The sequence below is a fragment of the Aotus nancymaae genome, unplaced genomic scaffold (assembly GCF_030222135.1).
Source record: "Aotus nancymaae isolate 86718 unplaced genomic scaffold, 86718_ANA_hifiasm-v0.15.2.pri h1tg000011l, whole genome shotgun sequence".
In the NCBI taxonomy this organism is placed as follows: Eukaryota; Metazoa; Chordata; class Mammalia; order Primates; family Aotidae; genus Aotus; species Aotus nancymaae.
The window spans coordinates 58,915,569-58,936,581 of NW_026988422.1; the positions used below are offsets into that span (position 1 = coordinate 58,915,569).

General features: G+C 47.3%; 1 long non-coding RNA gene across 1 annotated transcript; it reads left to right on the forward strand.

Moving 5' to 3' along the window:
* Window positions 1–2,389, forward strand: LOC135274179 (uncharacterized). The gene is made up of 2 exons (XR_010341962.1): window positions 1–60; window positions 1,628–2,389. It is a non-coding gene; the product is annotated as an uncharacterized LOC135274179 (long non-coding RNA).
* The last annotated feature ends 18,624 nt before the right edge of the window (window positions 2,390–21,013 follow it).

Below are 21,013 nucleotides of genomic sequence, written 5' to 3' on the forward strand. Positions count from 1 at the left end.
GAGCTGGGGGCCCAGAGAGAGGGTGCCACGATTGATGGATGAGCTGTTTCCAGCATTCCTGTACGTCTGCTAGTTAAGGCTGCAGTCAAGATTTGGGGCGGTCTCGTTTGTTGTGGGTGGGTGATCTGGCATCACGATTTTCTCACTCTGTGCCCGGAAATCATGCCATCCCTCGCCCAACGCTGTACTTTATAGGCTTCAACTCAAAATTTTCCTTCATGGCGCAGTGGAAAGCTTTGAAGACTGCCGTTCTGGGGTCAGTGTTGCCTCTCGGGGGATAAGTGACCTTGGGAAGGCCATTTCCCTTTTCCTGGCCTGATAAAACGAACCGTGGGGGTGGTTCGTAATGGTTGCAGCACTGTCATTAGGCTTGTGAGGGAGCGCTCCCATCCCCCTCTAAGCACCCCCTCCCCACGACATAACTGGAATATCAGTGAAGTTCTTTGAGCGCTGACTCCTTCAGTTCTGCCCCCTATTTCTGTGTCTCTGCACCTTGCTCCTATTAGGCGCTTAATGAACTTCAGTTAACTGATTATTGAATGATTAATACGAATCACCTTCATAAATCCGGACCCCTGCAATTCCTCTTCCAGGCTGGGAGAACGGTAGGGGGTGGGGGAGAATATTGCGATGATTAATAATCGCGCGGCAGGGTTGCTGATGTAAAGCGATTTGCACATCTAAAGAGCAATAAGCATTCCTGGGAGGAATCCAGCAAGATTCCAGAAGTTTCTGAGGGAGCCGTGGGTGTGTACCGCCGGGCCCAGAGGGCGGGGGTGGGGCAGGCAGTGCCGCAGTCGCCACTGCTGGGGAGCTGATTGCCATTGCGAGGAGAGGTGTGGGAGTTAATCCTTTAAGATGCCTGTCACCATCCTCCCACCCCCATTCCTGCCCCCTAGATTCCCCAGTTCCTTTGGCTGAAGGAGTATGTGTTTTTCAGAGTTTCAGAGCTAGAAGGCACATCGGAGCCTTTTAATCTAATTTAACCTATTTCGCCAACAAGGAAATTAAAGCTCAGAGAAGTTGATTTACCCATCCAAACTTGCACAGCTAGCTAGAAACCGATAAAAGTCAGGATTTCTAGCTTCAGATAGTGTTCCACATCCCCTAGTGCTTCTAACCTCCTGTGCTTCTGTGGCTTCAGAACCCTGTTGCCTGGCTCAGCCGGTGGGTTGTACAGTTAGGCTAAATATTGACTTCAGGGCCCTTAACGGATGCCATTGTCACGTCTGCAGCGACACGCAGCCCACACCATGACTGCAGGGCCTGGGGGGATGGCCAAGAAGTGTGTACTTCCTAAAGCCTCAAGCATTCCTCCTTAGAGTGGCTGGAATGGTCACCCCTGTCCAGGGAACAGGAGTCGGCTGTTCTGAAGCCAGTCTTAGTCTAGCAGTTGGTCACTTTTCCTAGTAGCCCAAGCCTTGCATTAAACTTTCCTCAGCCAAGACTACAGCAGGAGGCATGAGTAACCCGAATCGTTTCCTGCTCTTTGCAAGTCTTTTCATAGCACATAGAGGTTCCTCGCTGGGGGTGGGGCAGATTGTCTCTTTAAAGCTTCTCTCTTTCTCTTTCTCCTTTCAGTCTCACCCAACTTCCTCTTACACGCGATTTCTTCCCTAACTTCTAGGTTGAATATGAAGGCAACTCGGATTAAGAAGACGGCTGCTTTCCAATTGCCCTCCCGCCCTGCAGCCGGCTGATTTGAGGAAGGGGCTGGGATCCTTCGCTTGCTCTCTGGTTGTTCTTGGAGTTACAGCAACCCCGCGGCAGCTCTGCCCCCTGGTGCACGTGTGAGGCAGCGCGCCCATCTCCAATTCCAGACGCATCATCGCCCTGCTGCCAGCAAGGGGAAGAGGTTTTCTGTATTTCACTCTGGTGGAAATAGCAAAACTGGACAGAAAAAAAACCCAAGCCAAACCAAAACACACGAACCGTTCTAGTCTTTTCTCTCTTTGGTTTCTTTCTGAGGATCTGGTCTATCTGGATGCAGAAAACATGTCTGTTGCTTCTGCTGCAAAGACTGCTCTTTCTCTTCCCGCTATCTGAACCCTGCGCCTTCTTTCAAACCCTATTTCAGGTCAGGCACGGTGGCTCATGCCTGTAACCCCAGCACTTTGGCAGGCCAAGGCGAATGGATCACTTGAGGTCAGGAGTTTGAGACCAGCCTGGCCAACATGGTGAAACCCTGTCTCTACAAAAATACAAAAATTAGCTGGGCATGGTGGCGCGTGCCTGTAATCTCAGCTACACAGGGGCCTGAGGCAGAGAATTGCTTGAATCCAGTAGGCGGTGGTTGTAGTGAGCCAATATCAGGTCACTGCACTCCAGCCTGGGTGACAGAGCGAGACTGTCTCAAAAAATAAAAATAAAAAGCCTATTTCAAATTCTACCTCTTGCCTAAAAGCTTTTCCTGATTTTCCTCTCCTATGTGTCTTTTTTTCTTTTTTAAGCTGGAGTCTTGCTGTCGCCCAGGCTGGAGTGCAGTGTTGCAATCTCTCCACTCACTGCAACCTCTGCTTCCCGGGTTCAAGCAATTCTGCCTCAGGCTTCTGAGTAGCTGGGATTACAGGCCCGGCTAATTTTTGGTATTTTTTAGTAGAGTCAGGGTTTCACCATGTTGGTCAGGCTGGTCTCAAACTCCTGACCTCAAGTGATCCACCCACCTTGGCCTCCCAAAGTGCTGGGATTACAGTCATAAGCCACCGTGCCCGGCTGTCCAATACGTCTTTTGAAATGTGGCTGTACACAGGCCCAGCACACAGTGTGCACTTATATGCTGTGTTTCTTTAGTGGGGCCCACATCTGTGTGTCTTTTGTGTTCACAGACTCCAGGGTACCCAGCACAGGGTTGGGGACACAAACTGCTTTCAATAAGCCCTTGTTAATTAATTTATTGATTAATTTCCACAGAAACAACCCTGAGCTTTTGCTTGGATAAACCTTCCAGAACTCTTAGTTCTTTAGGGTCTCTGGATAGTGATCTAATCAAATATGGCCTTGCACAATAAGTCATTTCACAAAGCAATTTCACAAGAGAACACCACCACCACCCAGAGTGGGATGAGGAAGTCTGAAGTTTGAAATGGACTCTCAGAAAGATGAGGAGGATGGCGGTGATGTGGACAGGTCAAAGGACCAAGACTTAGGAGAGATGGTCCTCTGCTTCTGGGGTAGAAGATGCAGCACGGGCTCTAGAGTTAACTTCCTATCCAGGCTCTACCACTTGCTGTGTGTCCTCAGGCAAGTTTCCTCTCTGTGCCTCAGTTTTCTCATCTGTAAAAATAAATACCCAGGCTGGGTGTGGTGGCTCATGCCTGTAATCCCAGCACTTTGGGGGGCCAAGACATGTGGATCACCTGAGGTCAGGAGATTGAGTCCAGCCTGGCCAACGTGGTGAAACCCCGTCTCTACTATGCATACAAAAATTAGCTAGGTGTGGTGGCATGTGCTTGTAGTCCCAGCTACTCTGGAGGCTGAGGCAGGAGAATCGCTTGAACTCAGGAGGCAGAGATTGCAGTGAGCCAAGATTGTGCCACTGCACTCCAGCCTGGGCGACAGTGCAAGACTCTGTTTTGTTTTGTTTTTTGTCTTTTAAATAGTACCCATCTCATAGTGACATAATGAGTTGGTATTTGTAAAGTGCGAAAGCAGCAGCTTGCACCTCATAAGTACCATGTAACTGTAATGAATTTTCCAGCTTAGCTGTCTTGTCAATGGAATGGGACTAGATTATATGTTCTCTTGGTTCCCTCAAGCAGTGACCTTTCAGGACAGTGCATAAGCTTTGGGGTCAGGCGGGTGTGGGTTGACTCCCGTCTCTGTCGGTGGTTGTGTGACTTGGCACAGATAACTTCTTGGAACCTCAGTCTTCTCATCTGTGAAGTGGGAATCATTGTGTCAACTTCAAAAGACTGTTGTGGGTATTGCATGTTTGTAATGTGCCTGGTACAAAAGGAGCGTAATAATCAGAAGCTACAGTTATTATTATGGACAAGTGGAGCCACGTGTAAGGGAGAATAGAGTTTCCAAGGTCACTGAAGTTTCCAGAAAGATTTAATATATTGAATAGCAATAAGCCCAGCTCCACTTGTGGAGCTTGGTGGGACAGTGGGCTTGGGTCTGCACCAGGAGTAATATCACCCCATCTGAGGAAACAGAAACGATCTGATTCGCACATCAGCTCTAAGAACATTTTCTGCTCCAGGGCTGTGATGAGGGCGTGGACCCACTGGGGCTGGATGCCAGGAGTGGAGGCCCCTCCTGCTCTCCTACGCAGGAGGGGAGACTTCAGTAGAGAGGATGTGGGGTGGTGGACCTTGGAAACCTCTTGAGTGTGTGGAGGGGGTGGCTGGGTAGTGTGGGAATGGCCCAGGGATATCTGGTCCTGGAGGTGGACTCCTAGGCCTGGGGTGGCCTCCCTGCCTTCACGCCTCCTCCAAGCTGCCATCCTTCACTCCGACTGAGGACACCCCGGATTGATTGCCAGCAATTATCCGAGGGGTCGGGGAAGGAGGGTAGTCTTGCAGCCAAATTAATGTTAATTCTTTTCAACTCCATGTGTGGAAAGTACCCAGCAGAATATGCAAAGGCTGCATGTATTCCTTCAGTGCTTTTTGAAAGGGGAAGGAGGGTTGCAAAATCAAACAATGATAGGGTGTTGCAATCCCAAATGTGTGAGGAATTACTCTTAAGGTCCTCATACTGGACAGCTCTGGTGCCCTGTGACACGTGAGGAATTTTGTGCTCCAGAACAGGCCAGGGCCAGGGCGTCTACCACTCTTACCACTAGTTGTGATTTGGGAATCCCAAATACAGTCTGAGACCTGGCAAAACCATCTCAGGAACTGGGGATCACGGAGGAATCTGCAAACCTCCTTCCAAACTCATTATTTCCAGTGATGGCAATAGGGTGGGCCCTGAATAGCTCTTGGAGCAGAACTTGAAGGTTGAAGCTATCTTTAAAAAAAACATAAGCTGGGCATGGTGCCTCACGCATATAATCCCAGCACTTTGGGAGGCCGAGGCGGGCGTATCAAGAGATCAGGAGTTCGAGACCAGCCTGACCAACATGGTGAAACCCCGTCTCTACGAAAAAAATACAAAAAAAAATTAGCCAGGTGTGGTGGCACATGCCTGTAATCCCAGCTACTTGGGAGGCTGAGGCAGGAGAATCACTTGAACCTGGAAGGCAGAGGTTGCAGTGAGCTGAGATCACACCATTGCACTCCAGCCTGGGCAACAAGAGTGAAACTCCATCTTAAAAAAAAACAAAAAAAAACCCCAACAAAACAACAAAAATATGCCTTTTCCCAAAAGAAATACATACTACTGGTAGAAACCTTTGAAACTTTACATAATCAAAAAATAGACAAAATAAAAATTGATTGTAATCCCATCACCAGAATAACCACTGTCAACAGTTTTTTTTGTTTGTTTTGTTTTGAGATGGAGTCTCACTCTGTCACCTAGACTGGAGTACAGAGGTGTGATTTTGGCTCACTGCAACCTCCGCCTCCCTGGTTGAAACGATTGTCTTGCCTCAGCTTCCCAAGTAGCTGGGATTACAGGAGGCCACCACCAAGCCTGGCAAATTTTTGTATTTTTATTGAAAATAGAGATGGGGTTTAGCCATGTTGGCCAGGCTGGTCTCAAACTCCTGACCTCAGATGATCTGCCCGCCTCGGCCTCCCAAAGTGCTGGGATTACAGGCGTGAGCCACCACGCCCGGCCAACATTTTAACTCTACCTTTCCAATACACACACTAGTTTTATTTTTCATTTACTTTTTGGACAGGATATTGCTCTGTTACCCAGGCTGGAGTAGTGTAGTGGCACCATCCTAGCTCACTGCAGCCTTCAACTCCTGGGCTCAGGTGATCCTCCCACCTCAGCCTCCTGAGTAGCTGAGACTAGAAGCACATGCCACCACTCTGGGCTAAGTTTTTTATTTTTTGTAGAGATGGGGGGATCTCACTATGTTTCCCAGGCTGGTCTCAAACTCCTGGCCACAGGCGGTCCTCTCTGCATGTTAGTTTTATACTTCAGTTTACATACTGTAGTTTTTTTTTTTTTTGAGACAGAGTCTCACTCTGTAGCCCAGGCTGGAGTGCAGTGGTGCAGTCTTGGCTCACTGCAACCTCTGCCTCCCGGGTCCCGGTTCAAGCGATTCTCCTTCCTCAGCCTCCCGAGTAGCTGGGATTATAGGCATGCACCACCATGCCCAGCTAATTTTTGTATTTTTAGTAGAGACAGGGTTTCACCATGTTGGCCAGGCTGGTCTTGAACTCCTGACCTAGTTATCCACCCGCCTTGACCTCCCAAGGTGCTGGGATTACAGGCGTGAGCCACCACGCCTGGCCACTACATACTGTAGTTTTTACAAAAACAGGACCATGCTGTAATACTTGTAGTTACAAGTATTGTAATTTTGCTTTTTCTACATGATAGTTTACGGACATCAAATTTTTTTTACATGATCACTTTAATAGTCAGGAGGCCGGGTGCGTGGCTCACACCTGTAATCCCAGCACTTTGGGAGGCTGAGGCAGGCAGATCACGAGGTCAGGAGTTCGAGACCAGCCTGGGCAACAGTGAAATCCCATCTATACTAAAAATACAAAAAATTAGCCAGGCGTGGTGGCGGGTGCCTGTAATCCTAGCTACTTGGGAGGCTGGGGTAGGAGAATTGCTTGAACCTGGGAGGAGGAGGTTGCAGTGAGCCAAGATCGTGCCACTGCACACCAGCCCGGGCAACAGTGCTAGATTCCATCTCAAAAAAAAAAAAAAAAAATCATGTAGGTTTCTAGCTATAAATGACTCATGATTTAACTAACCCTATATTGTTGAGCCTTTGGGTTATTTCTAAATTCTGTGCTATTATAGAAATGCTGCAAAGACTTCTGTACATATCTAAGATGACTTTTTCAGAAGTGGGCCAAAAGGTGTGCTCATTTTTAAGACTTTCGAAATGTAGCCATGCAGTCAGTACACTGTCAAGTAGGACAATGTGCAGTCCTGTTATCACGCAGGAGGGTAGTATTGGTTCAACCAGTTTCTAGCTGCGTAATCTCGAGAAAATTACTTACCCTTTCTACACTTCAGTTTCCTCAACTGTAAAACTGGAATGATAGTAGCTATTGGATAAGATTGCCGTGAGGGTTGGATGAAAAATATGTGGAGAGTGATGCCGGGCCCAGCACATGGTGAGCTCTCAATGAATGCTGGTTGTGTCTGACTTAAAGATTATCTTCTTTTCAGAGGAAGAAGTTGGCGTGGAGATTGACATCCAATTTCCTGGAAAAGTTGGGAGCAGGTTGAGATGGTAAATGAGGCAGTGGCTCACACCGGTAATTCTAGCACTTTGGCAGAGCAAGGCTAGTGGATCACTTGAGTTCAGGAGTTCAAGACCAGCCTGGGCAACATGGCAAAACCCCATCTCTACAGAAAACACACAAAAAATTAGTCGGGCATAATGGCATGCACCTGTAGTCCCAGCTTCTTGAGAGGCTGAGCTGGGACGATCCATTGAGCCTGGGAGGTTAAGGCTGCAGTGAGTCACAATCATGCCACTGCTCCCCAACCTGGGGGCAACAGAGTGAAACCCTGCCTCAAAAATTAAAAAAAAAAAAAAAAAAAAAAAAAAAAAAAGGGTGAATGAGGAAGATGCTGGGGCGGGCAAGCGAGAAGAGGATAAGCAATAGAGAAGTTGATGGTGATGGGGTAGAGACCAGATTAGTAGGCGGGAGAGCAGAGGAGGATGGGAAGAGGATGGGAACTGGAAGGACAGAGGTGAGACGTCCGCATGGGCCATTTGGTGCAGGGCCCCTGGGAAGTAGAACCATGCACTAGTCATCTTGAGAACTGGGAGGCTACCTCTATCAGGTCTGGGCGAGCCTGTGCCTTCTGGTCCCTGGCCCCATTAAGGCTGCCCCTTTTGCCCTCCTCTCAGCCTCATCTTGCATCACTCCATGCCTATCTTTTCTCAGTTCCTTGAGTGAGCATGTTTCTTTGTTGTGTGACCTTGTACATTCTGCGTGCCACCCCCATGTGCCCCCCCAGCCCCCCGCAGCAGGAACGCTGCTCTTTTCCTGGCTAACTCCCATGCATCCTTCAGATCTCTAGCTTAAAGCTCACTTCTTGGTCAGGCCTGGTGGCTCACACCTGTAATCAATCCCAGCACTTTGGGAGGCTGAGACAGGAGGATCACCTGAGCCCAGGAGTTTAAGACCAGCCTGAGCAACATAGTGAGGCCTCATCTCTACAAAAGATAATCAAAATTATCTAGGCGTGGTGGTACACACCCGTGGTCCCAGCTAGTTGAGAGGCTGAGGTGGGAGGATCACTTGAGCCTTGGAGGTGGATGCTGCAGTGAGCCATGATGGCACCACTGCACTGCAGCCTGGATGACAGAGCGAGACCCCAACTCCAAAACAAAACAAAACAAATCACAAAACGGTGACTTCTGAGAGGACTTCTCTGACCATTCCATATAAAGCAGCCCTCATCCCTACCCCTCTCCCTTTACTCTGTCGTGGTCCTCTCTCTGTACCTACAGAGCAAGGTCAAGGTTTGTAGTTATGTGTGATTGTGGGATTATATACACCTGGTGTCTCCACTAGGCTGAAAGCTCCATGAAGGCAGGAACGGGGTCTCATTTTTGCTCATAATTGTATCCCTGATGCCCAGCACATAGGAGGCACTCAATAAGCATTTATTGAAATGGAAGAAGCCTATGCTTTATTTTAAATTTTTTTATTTTTGAGCTGAGTCACACTTTGTCTCCCAGGCTAGAGTGCAATGGTGCCATCTTGGCCACCGCAACCTCTGTTTTGCAGGTTCAAGCAATTCTCCTGCCTCAGCCTCCGGAGTAGCTGGGATTACAGGTGCCCGCCACCACGCCCAGATAATTTTTGTATTTTTTGTAGAGATGGGGGTTTCTTCATGTTGCCCAAGCTGGTCTTGAACTCCTGACCACAAGTGATCTGCCTGCCTTGGCCTCCCAAAGTGCTGGAATTACAGGTGTGAGCCACCACGCCAGGCCAAGCCTATGCATTTGCGACCAATGACATGCTTTTATACCCTGTCCTGCGGTTTCAATTTCATCTTCATTGATGCTGGTTGCTTGGTTGAAGGAAAAGGACATCAGGGGCTTCGAGGGATGCCTTAGCCAGCTCCTTCCCTACCCTCTTTTGCCTTGAGGAAGAAGCTTCCCTTTCTAAGACTAGACACTTTCAACCAGTACTTCTCAAACTTTAATGTGTCTATAAATTACCCTGGCGATCTTCTTTTTTTGTTTATTTATTTTTTTGAGACCAAGTCTCACTCTGCCACCCAGGCTGGAGTGCAGAGGTGTGATTTTGGCTCACTGTAACCTCCGCCTCCCGGGTTCAAGCGATTCTCCTGCCTCAGCCCCCCAAGTATCTGGGATTACAGGCACCTGCCACCATGCCCGGCTAAGTTTTGTATTTTTAGTGAGACAGGGTTTCACCATGTTGGCCAGGCGATCTCGAACTCCCGACCTCAGGTGATCTGCCCGGCTCGGCCTCCCAAAGTGCTGGGATTCCAGGTGTGAGCCATGCGCCTGTCCTTGGACCAGGGTTCTTCTTAACTTGTAAATTCTGATGCAGATCTGGTGTAGGGTCGAGATTCTGCATCTCTTTTTTTTTTAATTTTTAATTTTTTATTATAAAAAAATTTTTCTTTTATTAAGACGGGGTTTCACCATGTTGATCAAGCTGGTCTTGAACTCCCGACCTCAGGTGATCCACCCACCTTGGCCTCCAAAGTGCTTGGATTACAGGTGTGAACCACCACGCCCGGCCAATTATGTGTCTCTAACAAGCTCCCAGGTGAAGTCCATGATGTTGGTGCCAGGACCACACTCTGAGGGGCGAGGCTTCCAGACTTTGGGCGGGATCTGTGCTCTACAGGCCACTGTGACTTCCACGCGTTAGGTGGAGTCGCTGCGCCCCCTCTCGACCACTAAGGGATATGACAATCTTTGACCGATGCGATAATAACACCATGCATGAATTTTAAAGCACAGAACTTTGTTGGGGAAGAGGATCTTCTTTAAAAGCAAATGGGCATACGAATTCTGATAGCATTACTACATTTATTCTTCATTTTAATTTAATGTAGTTTTTTGTAGAGACGGGTTTTTGCCATGTTGCCCCGACTGGTCTTGAACTCCTGAGCTCAGGCAATCCGTCCGCCTTGGCCTCCCAAAGTGTTAGGATTACAGGCGTGAGCCACCACTCCCGGCCTGATTTTTTTTTTTTTTTTTTTTTTTGAGACAGAGTCTCGCTCTGTTGCCAGGCACCAGGCTGGAGTGCAGTGGTGCGATCTCGGCTCACTGCAACCTCCACCTCCCGGGTTCAAGCAATTCTCCTGCCTCAGCTTCCTGAGTAGCTGGGACTACAGGCGCACACGACCATGCCCAGCTAATTTTTGTATTTTTTAGTAGAGATGAAGTTTCACCATGTTGGCCGGGATGGTCTCAATCTCTTGACCTTGTCATCCTCCCTCGTCGGCCTCCCAAAGTGCTGGGATTACAGGCCTGAGCCACCATTCCAGGCCGAGACGGAGTCTTTGTCTTGTTGCCCAGGCTGGAGTGCAATGGCGCAATCTTGGCTCACTGCCTTACATGTATTTTTAATAGTAGCCATTCTAATGGATGTGAGGTGGTATCTCACTGAAGTTTTGATTTCCATTTCCCTAATGACTGGTGATGCTGAACATCCTCTTATATGCTTATTGGCCATTTGTATATCTTCTTTGAAGAAATGTCTATTCAAGTCCTTTGCCCGTTTTTGAACTGAGTTGTTTGTTTTTTGTTGTTGAGGTTTAGAAGTTCTTTATATATTCTTGATATTACTCCTTTATCAGCTATATAATTTGCAAATGTTTTATCAAATTTAAAAATTGCACAAAATTTTAAAAATTTCGCCGGGAGTGGTGACTCACGCCTGTGATCCCAGCATTTTGGGAGGCTGAGGCAGTGGATCATGAGGTCAGGAGTTCAAGACCAGCCTGGCCAATATGGTGAAACCACGTCTCTACCAAAAACATAAAAAATTAGCTGAGCGTGGTGGCATGCACCTGTTGTCCCAGTTACTTAGGAGGCTGAGGCATGAGAATTGCTTGAACCTGGGAGGCAGAGTTTGCAGAAGCCAAGATCGCACCACTGCACTCCAGCCTGGGCAACAGAGTGAGACTTTGTCTCAAAAAAAGAGAAAAAGAAAAAAAAAATGAAATTCAGGAAGTCTAATTTGTCTATTTTTTCTTTTATTGCCTATGCAATAAAGTGTCATATAAAAAAATCATTGCCAAATTGAACGTTGTGAAGCTTATCTCCTGCGTTTTCTTCTGTGAGTTTTATAGTTTTAGATCTTACATTTAGGTCTTCTATCCATTTTGAGTTAATCCTCGCATGTGGTATTAGGTGAGGGTCCAACTTCATTCTTTTACACATGGATATCCAGTTTTTCCAGCACAATTTGTTGAAAAGACTGTCCGTTCCTCATTGAATGGTCTTGGCACCTTGTCAAAAATCACTTGACAATTAATTGTCAATAAATTGACAATAAATTGACAAATAATTGTCAAGTTAATTAATAATTATATTGATTAACAATATACTTATAAAATTGTATTTTATGATTGCATTGGTATAAAGAAAAATATATTAATACTGTATGTTAAAACTTCTTTTCAGGACTGGCGCAGTGGTTCGTGCCTGTAATCCCAACACTTTGGGAGGCTGAGGCAGGCAGATCACCTAAGGTCAGGAGTTCGAGACCAGCCTGGCCAACATGGTGAAACCTTGTCTCTACTAAAAATACAAAAAATTAGCTGGGCGTCATGGCATGCACCTGTAATCTCAGCTACTTGGGAGGCTGAGGCATGAGAATCACTTGAACCTGGGAGGTGGAGGTTGCAGTGAGCTGAGATCGCACCACTGCACTCCAGCCTGGGGGATAGAGGGAGACTCTATCTCCAAAACAAAAGAAACCAAAACTTTTTTCAATTAAAAGTTAATTTTCTTCTGATTGTCAAAAGAAATGAAAACATGTCTGTGTATTCCTAGACATATCGTGGGTCTCAGGCACCATGGCTCCTGTGTGAGTCTGCTCTCCACACGGTGGCAGGGTTCTATCTTTTTATCATGTGCCCAAGATGGTACTAGATGTTTTGAGGACCATGTGCTTTGTTTTTTTTAGACAGAGTCTCACTCTGTTGTCACCAGGCTGGAGTGCAGTGGTGCGATCTTGGCTTACTTCAGCCTCCACCTCCCAGGCTCAAGTGATTCTCCTGCCTCAGCCACCCGAGTAGCTGGGACTATAGGTGTGTGCCACCATGCCCGGCTAATTTTTGTGTTTTTAGTAGAGACGGGTTTCACTATGTTGGCCAGGATGGTCTCGATCTCTTGACTTCATGATCCACTTGCCTTGGCCTCCCAAAGTGTTGGGATTACAACCATGAGCCACCGCGCCCAGCAAGGACCATGTGCTTTTTAAGCAGGTGACCACATTGAATATGTTAAACAACATGTATCATGTGCTGAGTGTTTACTATATGCCAAGTGCTTTAAACTCATCATTTAAGTTTCAGAACAGCCCTGTCAGGTAGGAACTACTCTCCACACTGGACCCATGAGAAAACTGGAGTTGAGAGGATGACATCACTTTCCTCGCATTACCTGACTATTAGGTGGCAGAGCTGAGATTTGAATTCATGGACTGTCTGGTCCCCCACAAAGGCAATGCCCTCCACGAGCCAGGATATACAATGAGGTATATTTTTCCAAATACTCCCATACGTTGTTTCTAAATGTATATTATAGTCCATAGTATCAGGGACACCAGGGGACCCTCTGCGGGGGCTGCAGGATCTTAGGGAATAGGGAAGCTGAGGGTGGGCTTTGGAGAAAGAGTCCTTACAGAGTTTAAGTGGCAGGTGGCAGGGAAAGGTATTTGAGAAATGCAGAAGAAACAATAAGAATGGCACATTTGGGCTGGGTGCGGTGGCTCACGCCTGTAATCCCAGCACTTTGGGAGGCCAAGGCGGGCGGATCACGAGGTCAGGAGTTCGAGACCAGCCTGGCCAACATGGAGAAACCCATCTCTACTAAAAATACAAAAATTAGCTGGGCGTGGTGGTGCACACCTGTAGTTCCAGCTACTTGGGAGGCTGAGGCAGGAGAATTGCTTGAACCTGGGAGGCACAGGTTTCAGTGAGCTGAGATCGCGCTACTGCACTCTAGCTTGGGCGGCAGAACAAGATTCTGTCTCAAAAAAAAAGAATGGCACATTTGGAGCTTCATCGGGTGACTTCCCAAGCTGGAGGGGACTTGAGGTCTGGAAGCAGAGGCTGACAGGCAGGGTGGGTTTCAGAGAGTGAGGAACGTCGTCGGCCCAATCTAATGTTCGGTGGAAGGTTCTTCGTCTCCCCCAGCCCTAAAACATAGCCGTAAATTATCCATAACATAGCAAAGTTTTAGCCACCTCTCTTGTCTCAGTTCCTTTTTTGTTAAATGAGAGTCACGATGCTTGCCCTGCAATCTCAGAGACTCAGTTCAAATGACTGTCAGCCCCACAGGTGGAGGAGCCGGTGTCTGATTCAAGCTGTATTGCCAGGGCCTCAGTGCTCAGTACAGGTTTGGTGGAGGAATGGACGCCGCAGCTACAATCCCAAAAGCTGCAGCCACAGGAGGCAGCGTGGCTGGAGAAGGGCCTCGAGCCAGAAGAGGGCGCTCTTCAGCAAAACAAGGTTTGATGGAAACCACGGGGATGTTTCTGCAGGATGGCCCAAGGACTTGGCTTTAGGCTTTGGCAGGTCAAATTATTCCATTGTTATATCTAAACTTACCTCAACTCTGGGTTTCTAATTAGAAAAAGGGACTAACGTGTAGTTTATTTCCTCTTTTAAAAAATTGTTCTCTTAATGCTTTAGGCACCTAAGAGAGATGCAATTATTTTTACTTTGGAGAAGCTTCAACACAGCCACTGATTTCCTCCAGCTCATGATTCTGCAGATCAGGGATGAACACGGGACTTGGCTGGGAGTTTTTCTGCTCATTACAGCCATGACTGAGATCCTCCGTGGTATTCAGCGGCGGGATGAACCAGTCTGGGGGTTCTGAGGTGGTTTCACTCGCACGGCACAGATGTAATTTTACATTTTGTGTGGTTATTTTACCAATGCCTGTCTCCTTCAGTAGTCCAGAGGCTCCCAATGGCTGAGACTCTGTCTTTCTTGCCTATGTTGTTTTTTTTTTTGAGACGGAGTCTTGCTCTGTGGCCCAGGGTGGAGTGCAGTGGTGTGATCTTGGCTCACTGCAACGTCCGCCTCCCGGGTTCAAGCGATTCTCCTGCCTCAGCCTCCCAAGTAGCTGGGATTACAGGTGCGCACCACCACATCTGGCTAATTTTTGTATTTTTAGTAGAGACGGGGTTTCATCATGTTGGTTAGGCTGGTCTTGAATTCCTGACCTCGTGATCCGCCCGCCTCAGCCTCCCAAAGTGTTGGGGTTATAGGCGTGAGCCACCGCACCCGGCCTCTTGCCTATCATTTTATCCCTATGCCCAGCACAGTGCTTGGCCCATTGGCATGTTTAGTATTTATGTGTCAAGTGACTCAATGATGTTATTCTTTTTCTTTAGAGATGGAGTTCCTCCATGTTGGTCAGGCTGGTCTCAAAATCCTGACCTCAGGTGACCTACCCACCTCAGCCTCCCAAAGTGCTGGGATTACAGGTGAGAGCCACTGCGCCTGTTGGCGTTTTTTTTTTTTTTTTTTTTGAGACAGAGTTTCACTCTTTGACCTAAGTTGGAGTGAAGTGGTGCAATCTTGGCTCACTGCAACCTCTGGTTCAAGCGATTCTCCTGCCTCAGCCTCCCAAGTAGCTGGGATTATTGGTGCCCACCACCACGCCCTGCTAATTTTTGTATTTTGGTAGAGATGGGGTTTTGTCATGTTGGCCAGGCTGGTCTCAAACTCCTGACCTCAGGTGATCCCCCCACCTCGGCCTCCCAAAGTGCTGGGGTTACAGGCATGAGCCACTGTGCCTGGCCTATGATACAGTTCTTATGAAAAGTGTCGGGATCATCAGAAAAAAGGCCTAGGTGGGAGTTGATGTGATAGTAGTTCAGTAAGTACGCAAATTGAGCTAAGCCCTTTAAAACCTGGCTGTTGGTATTATTTATACCCATTTTACAGATGAGGTGCTGAGGCTGCTGTTACACAGCTTCAAAGATTGATGCACAAAAAACATCTTTTTTATATCTTAAAGCAGATGGCTTGGGGTGGGGTGGCTCATGCCTGTAATCCCAACACTTTGGGAGGCAGAGGTGGGCAGATCCCTTGAGGCCAGGAGTTTGAGACCAGCCTGGCCAACATCTCTACTAAAAATACAAAAATTGCTGGACGCAGTGGTTCACGCTTGTAATCCTTGCACTTTGGGAGGTTGAGGCAGTTGGATCACCTGGGGTCAGGAGTTCGAGACCAGCCTGACCAATATGATGAAACCTACTAAAAATACAAAAATTAACTGGATGTGGTGGTGTGCACCTGTAATCTCAGCTACTCAGGAGGCCGAGGCAGAAGAATCGCTTGAACCTGGGAGGTGGAGGTTGCAGTGAGCCGAGATCCCACCATTGCATTCCAACCTGGGCAACAAGAGCAAAAACTCCATCTCAAAAAACAAACAAACAAAAAACCAAAAACAAAAATTAGCCAGGTGCTAATTACAGGCATGGTGGCGGGCGCCTGTAATTCCGGCTGCTGGGGAGGCTGAGGCAGAAGGCAGAAGCTGCAGTGAGCCGAGATCACGCCACTGCACTCCAGCCTGGGTGACAGAGTGAGAGTCAGTCTCAAAACAGAAACAAAACAGAACAAAAATTCAAAGCAGAGCAATCACTTGCTTGGCCCCTGATACTTCTGAGGGTAAATTCAGGAGTATCTGGGACCAAGCAAGTTATTAAAACTGATTATTTGGGAGATAAAAACCTGATGAAATAGCAAAAGGGTAGAAGCCATGTTTTCAAATTAGTCATGAACAATATTCTGGATTCTTGCTTCTAAGTTATCCAAATAAAAGCAGCAAAACCTCCCCAACATTTGAGGTGAAAATTCACTCGGACGTCTATCACCACATTCACCTAAGCTGTTCCTTAGCATCCGCATGCTTGTTTGTTTTTCTTCCTGAATTTATTTATTTTTGATGTTTCTACACAGCTGGACTGCCCTCTGACATGTTGTATGCATCTTGTGTTTTATCAAGTAACAGGCTGGCCTTTAGTCACAAATGCAGGATTCTGGAAGCCAACTTGGTTTAGTGATAGGGTTCTTGATGGAACTTGAATGTGCAGATTGGGGCATTTAGCAGATTACCTGATGCTCAGTCTTTCTGTTTGTTTGTTTTTTGAGACAGAGTTTCACTCTGGTTGCCCAGGCTGGAGTGCAGTGGCTCGATTTTGGCTCACTGCAACTTCTGCCTCCTGGGTTCAAGCGATTCTTCCCCTCAGCCTCCCAAGTAGCTGGGACTACAGGCGCCTGCCACCACGCCCAGCTAATTTTTTGTATTTTTAGTAGAGACATGATTTCATCATGTTGGCCAGGCTGGTCTCGAACTCCTGACCTCAGGTGATCCACCCACCTCGGCCTCCCGAAGTACTGGGATTACAGGCGTGAGCCACCGCACCTGGCCCTGACGCTCAGTCTTTCTATCGGCTCTGCCTTGCCTGAAGGGAAAGTATGTGTCCATCAAACAGGGATCCTCTAGACCTTGTTACTGTGACGAGGAAATACCCGAAAGTGCCAGGAAATCCTGCCCAGGCAGAGAGCAGGACTTCTCGGCTTCCCAGGGATTCGCATCTCAGCCCTTGCAGCCAATCAGCAAGGGAATTGCTTCAAACTGACAAGGAAAACAAAGCCTAACAAAAGCAACTGGAGTGCAAACAAACAGACTTGGGTGAGGTTGGGAAGGGGAGTCAGGCCTGGCGTCATCCGGCTCCAGGCCAGGCTGTTGCCATGGTGACAGCCAGTTCGTTTACCAGCGGGCAGCAGAGCCAGCTTTCTGGGGGGAAGCCCAAGGAGGGGAGGAGGAGCAGGGGTGCCCCAGGGGAGCCTGTGCTTCTCCAAGTTACAGAAACCCGTAGAGAAGGCTCGGCCACTTCCAGGGAGTAGCACCTTTTCTCAGGAGCTGGGCAGGCAGCCCAGGGGCCAGTGGGCTGGGAGAAGCCGGCCTGAGAGGGATGGAAGTGGCCACTGAACAGGCAAAGAGGCCTCTGGAAAGGCTAGAAGCCTTTCTGGGCAGAACAGATTTGCAGCTGTGTTGGCTTTCTGGGAAAAAGATGAATTGAAGTGGATCACAATGTTTTAAAACAAAAAACTTCCCAAACAACACATACACACACACACACACACACACACACACACACACACACACACACACACGCTAATGGAGGAAAGAGAGGGCTTTGGAAACCTCGGAGGTGGAACATGGAAATACCTTATATTCTTCTCCAGGAGTTTTTATTTTTTTGTTTTTTTTTTTACTCTGATGATGACAATTCAAGTAATTACCTAGAAGACAAGAAGAACGAACAACATTCAGTGTCACATGTTAGAAAGCATCTGCTTTGCAAGGCTCGTCATATCAGAGCCCGACTCTGTGCCTGGGTGGCGCTCAGGTCCATGAAAGTGGGACCCTTCAGGATGCTGACACCCTTTCTGGCCAGTGGGCAGCATTAGCCGAAACAAATGCAGTGGAAGAAAGAATCTTGGCACCTTCCTCCAGAAATCTTGCTGCAAAAGTGTCATGCAGAAGGAAAAATAGTTTATGATTCTAAGCATATGAGCTTCCTAGAGTAGACAAATGCAAATAGACAGGAAGTAGCGTGGTGTTTGCCAGGGCCGAGGGGAGGGGAAGGTGGGGAGTGAATATTTAATGAGTCTGAAGTTTCAGTTTGGGAAGATGAAAAGTTCTGGAGATGGATGGCGTTGACAGTTGCACCACCATGCGAATGTACTTAATACCACTGAACTATACACTTGAAAAGGTTCAAACAGTAAGCTTTGTTATGTGTATTTTACCACAATAAAAATAATCATGTCTGTCAGTAAACACTGCCTTCTTGTTGCACCAGGAGATGGTGGTGTTTGCTTGAAGGCCGACACCCAGGGCACCTGGGTTTACCTCTTTGAACCTCAGCTGTGTGGTCCATCAAGTAGAATTTACACTTTTTTGTTTTTGTTTTGAGACAGGGTCTCGATCTGTAACCCAAGCTGGAGTGCAGTGATGCAATCTCGGCTCACTGCAACCTCTGCCTCCGGGGCTCAAGTGATTCTGTGCCTCAGCCTCCTGAGTAGTGGACAGGTAAGCGCCATCACACCCGGCTAATTTATTGTATTTTAATCGAGACAGTTTCACCATGTTGCCCAGGGTGGTCTTGAACTCCTGAGCTCAGGTGATCGCCCACCTCGGCCTCCCAAAGTGTTGGGATTACAGGCGTGAGCCACTGCGCCCGGCCAAGTGGAACTTATACTTACAGGCAAATGTGAAGAATGGATATGAATGCATTTAGTGAACAGAAATGCACCATAAGAATGTATTTAAAAAGAAATTGAGATGGGACGTCCCAAAGTGTTGGGATTATAGGCATGAGCCACTGTGCCTGGCCAAGAATATAGAATGTGATTAAAGTATTATTTCAAAATTCATTGTTAAGGTATCCAAATGCCAAGGGGCAAAAGGAAAGGCGAAAGGGGGAGTTTTGGAGGAAATTTATATCTGGCATTTCGAGGAATTGGAAAATACCCTAATACTGTAGGAGAATTGGACAGAATGTTGGGCTCACGCTCTGGGGCCTGAGGGTAAGACCTACTTGGACTATCATGGCAATTGAAAATACTTCTCCCTTTTGCTCTGCCTAAATTGAGAAACAGGTTAAGCCCACCATCAGGAGGAAATGAAACAAAATGAAATAATGTCAAAATATCACCTCTCAAATTTCGTGAAGGGAAATGGTACAGTTACAACACAATGCTGGGTGGAAGTTTATGGGACCTGGAACCTCCAGGCACGAGTGGAACCCAGGTCACCACCAGAGACTCACATTAACTGTCAACGATGTTTTTCTGTTTCAAGAAATAAGAGCCTGTAATCCCAGCACTTAGGGAGGCCAAGGGGGGGGCGGATCACGAGGTCAGGAGTTCAAGACCAGCCTGACCAACATGGTGAAACCCCGTCTCTACTAAAAATACAAAAATTAGCTGGGTGTTGTGGCGTGTGCGTATAATCCCAGTTACTCAGGAGGCTGAGACAGGAGAATCGCTTGAACACAAGAGGTGGAGGTTGTGATTAGCCAAGATTGTGACTCTGCACTCCAGCCCGTGCAACAGAATGAGACTCCGTCTAAGAAAAAAAAAAAAAGAAAGAAAGAAATAAGTCGTTGGCCAGGTGCAGTGGCTTATGCCTGTAATCCCAGCACTTTGGGAGGCCAAAGTGGGTGGATCATTTGAGGCCAGTCGTTTGAGACCAGCCTGGAGAACATGGTGAAACGCTGTCTCTACTGAAAATACAACAATTAGCTGTGCATGGTGACAGGCACCTCTAAACCCAGCTACTTGGGAAGCTGAGGCAGGAGAATCACTTGAACCTGGGAGGCGGAGGTTGCAGTGAGCTGGGATGGCACCACTGCACTCTAGCCTGGGCAACTGAGCGAGACTCCGACTCAAATAAAATAAAATAAAATAAAGAAAATAAAGAAATAAGCCGTTTATCATTACCATCACTTTCATCATTACAAAATGTTTTATTAGCATATATTAGCATGTGCCAAGCACGAATTTAAATGTGGTACACACTTTATGTTTTCATTCCTTGCAAGGTGAAGCTTTTTTATAGATAACAATGTGAGACTCATGTTTACTGATTTGGTCTTTCAGGTTCTTTGTTTCCTGATTCATAAAATGAGAATAATATTACAGCTAGAGAAGTTTAGCAGCTTGCCCCAAGTTGCAAAGCTGATAAGTAGTAATGTCAGGATTTCAGCTCAAGTCCTTTTGACTCCAAAGTTCCACCTTTGAATGCTACATTGCATTGGAGGAAGCATTATTGCTAAGAAGCTTATGAAACAAAATTGGCAATGAATATTATGCTCTGAGAGCAATTAGACTGTGCAATTGGTAACTTATCATGACATGGCATGATGTCACAATGACATGCAACCGGGAAGAACAATGAGCATCATGGGTGTGTATTAGCAGGGATTTGGCTTTCAGATGGAATGAAAACACAGAGTACACAAAGAACAGAGTGTGAGGCTGGGTGTGGTGGCTCATGCCTGTAATCCCAGCACTTTGGGAGGCAGAGGCAGGTGGGTCACTTGAGGTTAGGAGTTCGATACCAGCCTGGCCAACATGGTGAAACTCCATCTCTACTAAAAATACAAAAATTAGCTGGGTGTGGTGGCACATGACTGTAGTCTCACCTCCTCAGGAGGCTGAGGCAGGAGAATCGCTTGAACTCAGGAGGCAGAGTTTGCAGTGAGCTGAGATCATGCCACTGCACTCCAGCTTGGTCGACAGTGTGACACTCCTTAAAAATAAAAAACAAAAGAAAAGAACAAAGTATGAAACAATGCTTGGCGGCCAGGCGCAGTAGCTCACACTTGTAATCCCAGCACTTTGGGAGGCCAAGGTGGGTGGATCACAAGGTCAGGAGTTCAAGACCATCCTGGCCAACATAGTGAAACCTGTTTCTACTAAAAAAAAAATTAGTCAAGTGTGGTGGCATGTACCTGTAGTCCCAGCTTCTTGGGAAGCAGAGGCGGGATAATTGCTTGAACCTGGGAGGCAGAGTGTGGTGAGCTAAGACCGCACCATTGCACTGCAGCTTGGGTGACAGAGTGAGACTCTGTCTCAAAGAAAAAAAAAAAAAGAAACCATGCTTGGCTGTGTTATGTATGTGTGCTGTGTATGTTTTGTTGAGTATGTGGTGTATATTGCA